The sequence below is a fragment of the Nipponia nippon genome, unplaced genomic scaffold (assembly GCF_047370975.1).
Source record: "Nipponia nippon isolate SJK-2023a ecotype South Korea unplaced genomic scaffold, ASM4737097v1 scaffold_95, whole genome shotgun sequence".
NCBI classification, from domain to species: Eukaryota; Metazoa; Chordata; class Aves; order Pelecaniformes; family Threskiornithidae; genus Nipponia; species Nipponia nippon.
This window is the reverse complement of record NW_028262419.1, coordinates 92,405-104,974: the sequence shown is the minus strand read 5'-3', so window position 1 is coordinate 104,974 and position 12,570 is coordinate 92,405. Positions and strand designations below refer to the sequence as shown.

General features: G+C 50.9%; 1 long non-coding RNA gene across 1 annotated transcript; it reads left to right on the top strand.

The window, feature by feature from the left end:
• The first annotated feature begins 5,399 nt into the window (after positions 1–5,399).
• On the top strand, positions 5,400–11,328 carry LOC148050014 (uncharacterized). Its single transcript, XR_015701776.1, has 2 exons — positions 5,400–5,687; positions 10,948–11,328. It is a non-coding gene; the product is annotated as an uncharacterized LOC148050014 (long non-coding RNA).
• Positions 11,329–12,570: the final 1,242 nt, after the last annotated feature.

Sequence of the window (12,570 nt, the reverse complement as noted above, 5' to 3'; positions counted from 1 at the left end):
TCGGCAGCCTCCCAAAGTCCAATACAATCTCTCGGCCTGGGCCGCTGAGTACAGCCGCAGCCCAGCTCAGCAGTTGCGAACGTCCAGGGATTCCTCCCACCCCAAAGGTGCCAGGACCAAAAGCTCTTGCTGCTCTTCAAGGACCCACGCAACCCCATTCACAGCCCCACAAACGCTGGCGCTCCCTCTTTCGGCAGCCTCCCAAAGTCCAATACAATCTCTCGGCCTGGGCCGCTGAGTACAGCCGCAGCCTGGCTCAGCAGTTGCGAACGTCCAGGGATTCCTCCCACCCCAAAGGTGCCAGGACCAAAAGCTCTTGCTGCTCTTCAAGGACCCACGCAACCCCATTCACAGCCCCACAAACGCTGGCGCTCCCTCTTTCTGCAGCCTCCCAAAGTCCAATACAATCTCTCGGCCTGGGCCGCTGAGTACAGCCGCAGCCCAGCTCAGCAGTTGCGAACGTCCAGGGATTCCTCCCACCCCAAAGGTGCCAGGACCAAAAGCTCTTGCTGCTCTTCAAGGACCCACGCAACCCCATTCACAGCCCCACAAACGCTGGCGCTCCCTCTTTCGGCAGCCTCCCAAAGTCCAATACAATCTCTCGGCCTGGGCCGCTGAGTACAGCCGCAGCCCAGCTCAGCAGTTGCGAACGTCCAGGGATTCCTCCCACCCCAAAGGTGCCAGGACCAAAAGCTCTTGCTGCTCTTCAAGGACCCACGCAACCCCATTCACAGCCCCACAAACGATGGCGCTCCCTCTTTCGGCAGCCTCCCAAAGTCCAATACAATCTCTCGGCCTGGGCCGCTGAGTACAGCCGCAGCCTGGCTCAGCAGTTGCGAACGTCCAGGGATTCCTCCCACCCCAAAGGTGCCAGGACCAAAAGCTCTTGCTGCTCTTCAAGGACCCACGCAACCCCATTCACAGCCCCACAAACGATGGCGCTCCCTCTTTCGGCAGCCTCCCAAAGTCCAATACAATCTCTCGGCCTGGGCCGCTGAGTACAGCCGCAGCCCAGCTCAGCAGTTGCGAACGTCCAGGGATTCCTCCCACCCCAAAGGTGCCAGGACCAAAAGCTCTTGCTGCTCTTCAAGGACCCAGGCAACCCCATTCACAGCCCCACAAACGCTGGCGCTCCCTCTTTCGGCAGCCTCCCAAAGTCCAATACAATCTCTCGGCCTGGGCCGCTGAGTACAGCCGCAGCCCAGCTCAGCAGTTGCCAACGTCCAGGGATTCCTCCCACCCCAAAGGTGCCAGGACCAAAAGCTCTTGCTGCTCTTCAAGGACCCACGCAACCCCATTCACAGCCCCACAAACGCTGGCGCTCCCTCTTTCGGCAGCCTCCCAAAGTCCAATACAATCTCTCGGCCTGGGCCGCTGAGTGCAGCCGCAGCCCAGCTCAGCAGTTGCGAATGTCCAGGCATTCCTCCCACCCCAAAGGTGCCAGGACCAAAAGCTCTTGCTGCTCTTCAAGGACCCACGCAACCCCATTCACAGCCCCACAAACGCTGGCGCTCCCTCTTTCGGCAGCCTCCCAAAGTCCAATACAATCTCTCGGCCTGGGCCGCTGAGTACAGCCGCAGCCCAGCTCAGCAGTTGCGAACGTCCAGGGATTCCTCCCACCCCAAAGGTGCCAGGACCAAAAGCTCTTGCTGCTCTTCAAGGACCCAGGCAACCCCATTCACAGCCCCACAAACGCTGGCGCTCCCTCTTTCGGCAGCCTCCCAAAGTCCAATACAATCTCTCGGCCTGGGCCGCTGAGTACAGCCGCAGCCCAGCTCAGCAGTTGCGAACGTCCAGGGATTCCTCCCACCCCAAAGGTGCCAGGACCAAAAGCTCTTGCTGCTCTTCAAGGACCCACGCAACCCCATTCACAGCCCCACAAACGATGGCGCTCCCTCTTTCGGCAGCCTCCCAAAGTCCAATACAATCTCTCGGCCTGGGCCGCTGAGTACAGCCGCAGCCCAGCTCAGCAGTTGCGAACGTCCAGGGATTCCTCCCACCCCAAAGGTGCCAGGACCAAAAGCTCTTGCTGCTCTTCAAGGACCCACGCAACCCCATTCACAGCCCCACAAACGCTGGCGCTCCCTCTTTCGGCAGCCTCCCAAAGTCCAATACAATCTCTCGGCCTGGGCCGCTGAGTACAGCCGCAGCCCAGCTCAGCAGTTGCCAACGTCCAGGGATTCCTCCCACCCCAAAGGTGCCAGGACCAAAAGCTCTTGCTGCTCTTCAAGGACCCAGGCAACCCCATTCACAGCCCCACAAACGCTGGCGCTCCCTCTTTCGGCAGCCTCCCAAAGTCCAATACAATCTCTCGGCCTGGGCCGCTGAGTACAGCCGCAGCCCAGCTCAGCAGTTGCGAACGTCCAGGGATTCCTCCCACCCCAAAGGTGCCAGGACCAAAAGCTCTTGCTGCTCTTCAAGGACCCACGCAACCCCATTCACAGCCCCACAAACGCTGGCGCTCCCTCTTTCGGCAGCCTCCCAAAGTCCAATACAATCTCTCGGCCTGGGCCGCTGAGTACAGCCGCAGCCCAGCTCAGCAGTTGCGAATGTCCAGGGATTCCTCCCACCCCAAAGGTGCCAGGACCAAAAGCTCTTGCTGCTCTTCAAGGACCCACGCAACCCCATTCACAGCCCCACAAACGCTGGCGCTCCCTCTTTCGGCAGCCTCCCAAAGTCCAATACAATCTCTCGGCCTGGGCCGCTGAGTACAGCCGCAGCCCAGCTCAGCAGTTGCGAACGTCCAGGGATTCCTCCCACCCCAAAGGTGCCAGGACCAAAAGCTCTTGCTGCTCTTCAAGGACCCACGCAACCCCATTCACAGCCCCACAAACGCTGGCGCTCCCTCTTTCGGCAGCCTCCCAAAGTCCAATACAATCTCTCGGCCTGGGCCGCTGAGTACAGCCGCAGCCCAGCTCAGCAGTTGCCAACGTCCAGGGATTCCTCCCACCCCAAAGGTGCCAGGACCAAAAGCTCTTGCTGCTCTTCAAGGACCCACGCAACCCCATTCACAGCCCCACAAACGATGGCGCTCCCTCTTTCGGCAGCCTCCCAAAGTCCAATACAATCTCTCGGCCTGGGCCGCTGAGTACAGCCGCAGCCCAGCTCAGCAGTTGCGAACGTCCAGGGATTCCTCCCACCCCAAAGGTGCCAGGACCAAAAGCTCTTGCTGCTCTTCAAGGACCCACGCAACCCCATTCACAGCCCCACAAACGCTGGCGCTCCCTCTTTCGGCAGCCTCCCAAAGTCCAATACAATCTCTCGGCCTGGGCCGCTGAGTACAGCCGCAGCCCAGCTCAGCAGTTGCGAACGTCCAGGGATTCCTCCCACCCCAAAGGTGCCAGGACCAAAAGCTCTTGCTGCTCTTCAAGGACCCACGCAACCCCATTCACAGCCCCACAAACGCTGGCGCTCCCTCTTTCGGCAGCCTCCCAAAGTCCAATACAATCTCTCGGCCTGGGCCGCTGAGTACAGCCGCAGCCCAGCTCAGCAGTTGCCAACGTCCAGGGATTCCTCCCACCCCAAAGGTGCCAGGACCAAAAGCTCTTGCTGCTCTTCAAGGACCCACGCAACCCCATTCACAGCCCCACAAACGCTGGCGCTCCCTCTTTCGGCAGCCTCCCAAAGTCCAATACAATCTCTCGGCCTGGGCCGCTGAGTACAGCCGCAGCCCAGCTCAGCAGTTGCGAACGTCCAGGGATTCCTCCCACCCCAAAGGTGCCAGGACCAAAAGCTCTTGCTGCTCTTCAAGGACCCAGGCAACCCCATTCACAGCCCCACAAACGCTGGCGCTCCCTCTTTCGGCAGCCTCCCAAAGTCCAATACAATCTCTCGGCCTGGGCCGCTGAGTACAGCCGCAGCCCAGCTCAGCAGTTGCGAATGTCCAGGGATTCCTCCCACCCCAAAGGTGCCAGGACCAAAAGCTCTTGCTGCTCTTCAAGGACCCACGCAACCCCATTCACAGCCCCACAAACGCTGGCGCTCCCTCTTTCGGCAGCCTCCCAAAGTCCAATACAATCTCTCGGCCTGGGCCGCTGAGTACAGCCGCAGCCCAGCTCAGCAGTTGCGAACGTCCAGGGATTCCTCCCACCCCAAAGGTGCCAGGACCAAAAGCTCTTGCTGCTCTTCAAGGACCCAGGCAACCCCATTCACAGCCCCACAAATGCTGGCGCTCCCTCTTTCGGCAGCCTCCCAAAGTCCAATACAATCTCTAGGCCTGGGCCGCTGAGTACAGCCGCAGCGCAGCTCAGCAGTTGCCACCGTCTAGGGATTCCTCCCACCCCAAAGGTGCCAGGACCAAAAGCTCTTGCTGCTCTTCAAGGACCCACGCAACCCCATTCACAGCCCCACAAACGCTGGCGCTCCCTCTTTCGGCAGCCTCCCAAAGTCCAATACAATCTCTCGGCCTGGGCCGCTGAGTACAGCCGCAGCCCAGCTCAGCAGTTGCGAATGTCCAGGGATTCCTCCCACCCCAAAGGTGCCAGGACCAAAAGCTCTTGCTGCTCTTCAAGGACCCACGCAACCCCATTCACAGCCCCACAAACGCTGGCGCTCCCTCTTTCGGCAGCCTCCCAAAGTCCAATACAATCTCTCGGCCTGGGCCGCTGAGTACAGCCGCAGCCCAGCTCAGCAGTTGCGAACGTCCAGGGATTCCTCCCACCCCAAAGGTGCCAGGACCAAAAGCTCTTGCTGCTCTTCAAGGACCCAGGCAACCCCATTCACAGGCCGACAAATGATGGCGCTCCCTCTTTCGGCAGCCTCCCAAAGTCCAATACAATCTCTCGGCCTGGGCCGCTGAGTACAGCCGCAGCCCAGCTCAGCAGTTGCGAACATCCAGGGATTCCTCCCACCCAAAAGGGGCCAGGACCAAAAGCTCTTGCTGCTCTTCAAGGACCCACGCAACCCCATTCACAGCCCCACAAATGCTGGCGCTCCCTCTTTCGGCAGCCTCCCAAAGTCCAATACAATCTCTCGGCCTGGGCCGCTGAGTACAGCCGCAGCCCAGCTCAGCAGTTGCGAACATCCAGGGATTCCTCCCACCCCAAAGGTGCCAGGACCAAAAGCTCTTGCTGCTCTTCAAGGACCCACGCAACCCCATTCACAGCCCCACAAACGCTGGCGCTCCCTCTTTCGGCAGCCTCCCAAAGTCCAATACAATCTCTCGGCCTGGGCCGCTGAGTACAGCCGCAGCCCAGCTCAGCAGTTGCGAATGTCCAGGGATTCCTCCCACCCCAAAGGTGCCAGGACCAAAAGCTCTTGCTGCTCTTCAAGGACCCACGCAACCCCATTCACAGCCCCACAAACGCTGGCGCTCCCTGTAGGAGATAGGGTTTGGCGCTCGGAAGTTCTCGCCATGTACGGAAAGACAGAGGCCCTCCTAGCCGAATAGACGTAAGCAGGAGGAAATGAGGTCAAAGCTAGAAGCATATATATTGCATCGCACAACAAGAATAAACGCCATTTGCAGCATCCTCATATTGGTGTCAGTGTTGCTTTGGTCCAGGGTTGGCTACCCTGTGCTCCACGAGAAGGACAAAGTTGTTGCCCAGACCATGAGCGGCAACAATTGGTGACCCCGACGTGATCCGTGGAGCGGCGGCTGCAGGCAGTCGCGGAGGACAAGGTGCGCACCTTGCAGAAAAGAAAAGCCGGACGCCGGAGAGGGCGGGATGGAGACGCTGCTAAAGGTACTTGCAGTGGTGGCCCAAGAAAGTAAGGTTTCTGTGAAACCGAAAGATATAAGGGCGTGTATTGAACGGCTGATAAAGGAAGAAGCCGTGAACTCTCCTAGTGATATATTATCAGAGGAGAGTTGGAGTCGATGTACTCGAACGTTGGCGGAAAGAGCCATGGAGCTGCAATCTGCAGCAGAGCTGAAAACTTGGGGTCGCGTGACTCAAATGTTACGCAGGGCACGGGAGGAGAGAGAAACGTGGAAAGCTGCGCGTGACCTTCTCCTAAATTCGGCTGATGCAGCGACAGAAACTGTCGATGTAAATAACCCCGAAGAAGGAGAAGTAGACGAACTTAATACGGGTACAGAGCAAACACAAGGCGCAGAGACAGAGGAAAGCATAGAAATAATAGATATTTCAAAAAAAGGGCTGCGGGAGGATTTAGAAAAGGAAACTGTGATGGCTTTCCCAGTAGGTATGGGCGAATCAGACATAGAACCTGAACGAGACGGTAATCGCCCCTCCAACGGCACCTCCGCAATATCCGTGGGAGGAATTAGAGCGAGCAAAGGCTGAGCAAAGTAACCCAGAAAATGCTGTAAGAAGGAAAAAGAAGATAGTGCGAGAAATGGTAGAGCCAGAAGACTGGCTCCCTGGAGCCGTGATAAGGAGACAGATAGACTCCAGTGATGAGGAGGACGACTTGGGGGATGTACCTCACTCTAAACCCACAGTTAGACCCGAATCTAGCCAAACAAGGCAAAAACCGTTAAACCAACCAATAGGAATGAAGGGAGCTAAACCTGACCATAAATGGCAAAGCGAATCGTTTAAGAAGTTGCGTAAGCCTGAACCAATCTTAGAGGAAACAGAGGGGAGTGACTCAGGCTCGGAGGGATGGGATTCAGATCAGGCGAGTCAACTGGCAGATAGACTTGACCATATTTGGAGACCTGCTGATAGTGCGCAAAAAGCCGGAAGCAAGGCTGCAACAAATAAAAGCGGAAGTAAGGATTCGGAGCGAGCCTTTGCAGATGTGCTACAGTTATTAAAAGAAATAGAACAGCAGGTGCGCACTCAAAAGCAGCAATTAAAAAAATTGGACGGCCCGCAACAGCAACCCAGGGTACAGGTCCCGTTAACTGATTGGAAATTAATAGCAAAAAATATGACCTTAGAGGGCTTGCAATTAACCCTCCCCGAGGTACCCTCACCACAAGCATATCCTGTCAGATTTGTTCCGGGAGGAGGAACGGAGTGGAGCCCACTTGATGTAAAAACAATTACAGCATTGAAGGAAGAGATAATAAGTGGAGGTACAAACTCACCCAAGGCACAGATGCTATTAGATATGGTACATAATCAAGGGGGCATGACCCCCGGAGACCTTCGTATGCTGTCGCGGACAATACTACCACCGACCCTAGCCTTATTGTGGAAAGAATCCTGGCAGACAAGGCTCCTTGAGTTAATACAGCAAGCACAGAACGATAATCAACATCCTCTTCGACGCTCCACATTTAACCGACTGGCAGGCAAGGACCCGAACATGTCCACGCCACAAACTCAGGCGGCAAATCTGAGAGCCAGAGAAATTAATGCTACAACGGAAGCATCTAGAAAAGCATATAGTGATATTGCAAAATTTGTTAAAACCACTGACCCCTGGCTAAAGATTCAACAAGGAACGTCAGAGCCATTTACAGACTTCTGTGATAGATTACAGAAGGCCATAGCTGAAGCTAACCTACCAGAAACAGCAAAGAATGCTATCATGCTTGAATGCATCAGACAGCAGGCCAATCCTCAAACTAAGGAAATTCTTAGAATAGCCCCACAAGGGTTAGGCATTGGGGCCCTTATTAAGTATGTTCTAGAACAGCAACAAGCAATCCCTCAGTCAGTCATGCAAGCAATTGCTCAAGGTGCAGCAGCAGCAACCTTTGCAGCAGGGATTCGATGTCATAACTGTGGAGAAATAGGCCACCTTCGGCGGGAGTGTGGCAAGCACACACAAAATGCTCGCCATGATAAGAGAAGTGACCTTACGGGACCCTGCTGGGTCTGCAATCAAACTGGACATCGCGCACGTAACTGCCCAAGGAGGGCGGGAAACGGCAGACGGGGAGAGGGACGAGGGGGCCTCTCCCCGAATACAAAACGACACCCTCAGCAACAATACCCCCAGCGACGACACTTTCAAACTCAGACCAATCAGGTGTGCTCGGCAGCAACTCAAGGAGAAGAAGCAATGCAAGAATCAATCCCGGCGTGGCCCTGGCTGTAACATGCCATAATAGGCCTCTATTAAAGATACAAATTAGCCCTATAATGAGCGGTACAGGTACGCACCCCCTGCCATAATTGTAACAGCCTTAATGGATACAGGAGCTGACATTACTGTTATAGCATCACACCACTGGCCTGTAACATGGCCAACAATACCCGGACCGAAAGTGGATGGTATTGGAGGAAGTACAGATGGGAGACAAAGTGCGATGGCGCTCAAGATACAAACATGGGACCCAGACAACGGCTTACTGGAAGCAAAGACTACTCCATGCATACTCCCTGTAGCAGAAACCTTACTAGGCAGAGATGTGCTAGCACAAATCGGCATACGTCTGGCAAATTTAGGATAAGGGCCACTGCCTACCTGGTGGATCTGACATATGCGATACCCTTGCAATGGATGAATGACGAGCCAGTTTGGGTAGAGCAGTGGCCACTTACGCAAGACAAGTTAACAGCTGCCCAAGAAATAATCAATCAAGAGTTGAAGGCAGGTCATTTAGAACCGAGTACAAGTCCCTGGAATACACCCATTTTTGTGATAAAGAAAAAGGATAAATCTAAGTTTAGACTATTACATGACTTGAGAAAAGTAAACGAACAAATGATCAACATGGGACCTTTACAACCTGGATTGCCTCTACCTTCAGCAATACCAGAGAATTGGCCAGCAATAGTAATAGATATTGCAAATTGTTTTTTCTCTATTCCAGTCGCACCACAGGACAGACATCGTTTTGCATTTACCTTACCATCAACCAATTTAATGGAACCCAGTCAACGATTCCAATGGATAGTACTCCCACAAGGCATGAAAAACTCGCCGACAATTTGTCAAATAGTGGTGGGAGCTGTCCTAAAGACAGTAAGGCAGGAGTTTAAAAAGGGACTTATTATCCATTATATGGATGATATTCTCCTAGCTATGCCCCAACGAGAAGAGCTACAAAACCTTTATCACCGTACGACCGAGGTATTAACAAAGGCCGGATTTACAATACAGCAGGCTAAAGTTCAGATGGGAACAAAACTCCAATATTTAGGTACCAATATCTTGCCACAAGCTATTACTCCGCTTCCCATTACGATCAAGAAGGAAATCTCAACATTACATGAAGCACAGCAGCTTGTAGGAGCTATTCAATGGATTAGAGGAATATTGGGAATATCCCCAGACGTTATGAAACCTTTATATGAGCTCCTCAAAGGCAAAGAGCCATGGGAAAAGAAGATGATTACGCGTGAAGCAAGGAAATCGCTAGAGATAATAGAGCAGAGCATGCAATCCAATGGCCTTAAAAGAAGAATATTAGGTCAACCGATTGAAGTGTATATTAATATCACTATTGCTGGAGGATTAGCACTAGTTGGGCAAGGTAACCCGCAACGACCTCGTCCTCTTTGGTGGTTGTATTCGAATCAAAGTTCAACTGCGTATCTACCTTATAGTACAGTAATAGCCCAGTTAATCTTTAAAGCTACTCAGTTTGTAAGTCGACATTTTGGAGAGAATCCTACAGTAATATGGGTACCAGTGAAACAAGAGGTATGGGAGAAGATGAAAACTAACTCAGAGACTTTGCTAGTCGTGTTAGAAAGATGCCCTTTTAAAATAGCATTTGGACCTACGCTACAAATGATTCCGCATCTTAGAGTGTTGTCCCCCCAATGTGAAATACGTGTGCTATCTCGGCCACAAGAAGGTCTTACAGTTTTTACAGACGCTTCGCCATTGACCTCTCTTAGTGTTGTAGTCTGGCAAGACGACGGCGCATGGCAGAAGATCACGATACACACTCCAGATTGCAGTGTACAAGTGCTTGAAGCCATAGCAGTGGCAAATGCTCTCCGATTAAAACCTGACTCACACATTAATATAGTTACGGACTCAATGTTTGTTTATAGTTTATTGCAAAAAATGAAAATTCCTGGTTGGGCGGGTACAGAACTAGCCGTGTATTTAGAAGACGCTTTACAACAACGCTCTGGTACAGCGTCAATTATACATGTCAATAGCCATGTTCAATATGATGGGTTCTACCAAAGGGGTAACCGCAAAGCGGATGAAGCAGCAAGGGCAGTTTGGACGTTAAGTCAAGCTCGTGAATTGCATACTCACTTGCATATTGGACCTAAAGCACTTGCTCGAAGCTGCGGCATACCAATTAGTCAAGCAAAAGATGTGGTGTCTACTTGTCCCTATTGCCAAAAATCTACTTTAGCACAAACAGGAGTCAATCCCAGAGGTCTTGAGGCCAATGGGATATGGCAGACAGATTTCACTTTCTTTGAAAAATTTAAACCTAATCCGTGGCTCGCTGTAACTGTAGACACATATAGTGGAATTATAATGGCCACTATACACAAGAAAACATCAGCAAAGGCAATCCAACAACACTGGACAACAGTAATGGCATGGCTTGGCCGGCCTAAACAAATTAAAACTGATAACGGACCTTGCTTTATAGCTCAGTCAACGCATGCCTGGGCAGCACGTTGGCACATTACCTTAATCCATGGTATTCCGTACAATAGTCAAGGACAAAGTATCGTTGAACGGGCTAACCGTACATTAAAGGACAAAATTCAAACCCTTGGGGAGGGGGAAGGGTATATTATACCTTCCACAGCTATACCAGCAAATATGCAAAATATTTTATTAAATCGTGCTCTTTTAGCTTTAAATCATTTTATACGAGGTGATGAACAATTAACACCTGTCCAAAAACACTGGTCAAGTAAAGCATTGGAAGAAGGTCCCGCAGTGAGAGTAAAATTTCCAAACCTACAGAACTGGGAAACAGGATGGGAATTAATCTTACAGGGACGTGGGTACGCTGCTATAAAGAATAGTCAAGGAACAATAAGATGGGTACCATTACGATGGGTACGACCAGAAATAAGCTGTAACGAAGAAAATACAGATAAAATATAAGATTAACCAAATCAATTAACGTATGTGATGAGAATACCTTTACAGGAAAGAAGAAAGCTTGACGATCAGATGACTACAACAGGAAGACGATGGGAGCGAAGCAAGAAAGGACGGAAATTTAAGCACTTCAAGTGTATGGAAGATGTATTAATAGCTACTTGTCTGTTGGTAATCATCCCTACAATAGAAGGAAAATCTTATTGGTACGAATGGGCCAAAGTACGTAATGCATCAGAAATTTGTTTACCATTAGGAATCCTGGATGATATGGATCCCACTCATTGTTATGCCTTTATAGGTTTTACGGTAAGCAGAACCGACAATCACAGTCATTTTTGGATTGAAAGCCATTACAGTGCTTTCAAATCGAGTGGTAATTATACAGATGCCCGATTCAAAAGTCCACAAATTGAATTTAATTGCTCACTAATTCGGTTTAACTATACAAGTATAGAATGGGAAAAGCCCATACCCTGTTCCAATGACAAATACGCTAATTGGTCATGTGAGGGGGCTACAAACATAAACTATTACGATGACCGTTGTAATAAACCCTGCTGTTATCACAACGGAAGCAAGTGCAATCCAGATTTCGATGACTTTGACTTGAGCGGCCCTGGATATATCAATTGTACCATGGGACAGCGTAAATGGAAGGTGCCCGAAACGAGAGGACCCGAAGGGCCAGAGACTTGGGCATTAAATCGTAGCACATATGTTATCCAAGAAGAAGGTTTTTTAGAGAAGTATAATCACTCTAAACATCTGCAGATAACTTATACTGAAGGGATTAGTATTTTATTTGCAGCGGAATGGCAAAAATCACAAATTCCCCTAGAAGCGTCCCCTTACTTGACACCAGTCCTACCCCTTGAAGTAATCTTCCCAACAAATGACACAAAAGGAAATAGCCCCATCCCCATATACATCAACACAAGGAACAAAGGAATTAGTAACTTAAACGCTAGTACTGTTTTTGATCGTAAACCCACGACAGCTGAGGAGCGACTTATTGGATTTGCAAAAAACCTGACTAATGTTACTTTAGACGTTTTCGCACCGTTTTCCTTTTCAGACAAGAGTCCTAATGATTTTGAGCTATGTCTAAGATTCCCGGTAGTCCTCCTTTGTGGAGACTCAGCGTATACTTGTATTCATCAAGATACGGAATATGGTATCTGCTTTTTAGGTATATTGAAACCACTTGCACTGGCTGCCCGTAATAGAATGTCCCGCAACAAACGCTCTTTAGAAAACATAGATAACCTACGCTTTAGTACATATGATGATAAAATATATGAGCCAGAAGAATGCAAAACCTATGAAAGGAATCTGATCCCACAATTTCCTCTTACCGTGGGTAATGTATTAATGCTAGCAGTCACACCAGGAGTGGGAGTTCAAAGGAACTCCTTGGCCTTATTTACCCTTGCTTGTGATATCATAACCACTAACAAACAATTTCAGTCTCTCACACAGGAGCTGGGACAGACATTCAATGAGCTCCAGCGCATTTTGAAGGCGCATCATGATGCGATTGAAGTTCTTTTTCAGATAGTCGTTGATGGAGGCTGCAAGAATCAAAAATACAAAAATTTGACATTTTGTTGTTTGATCAATGGTGATTATGATGATATTACGCGTCGTGGCGACATTATACGGAAAATA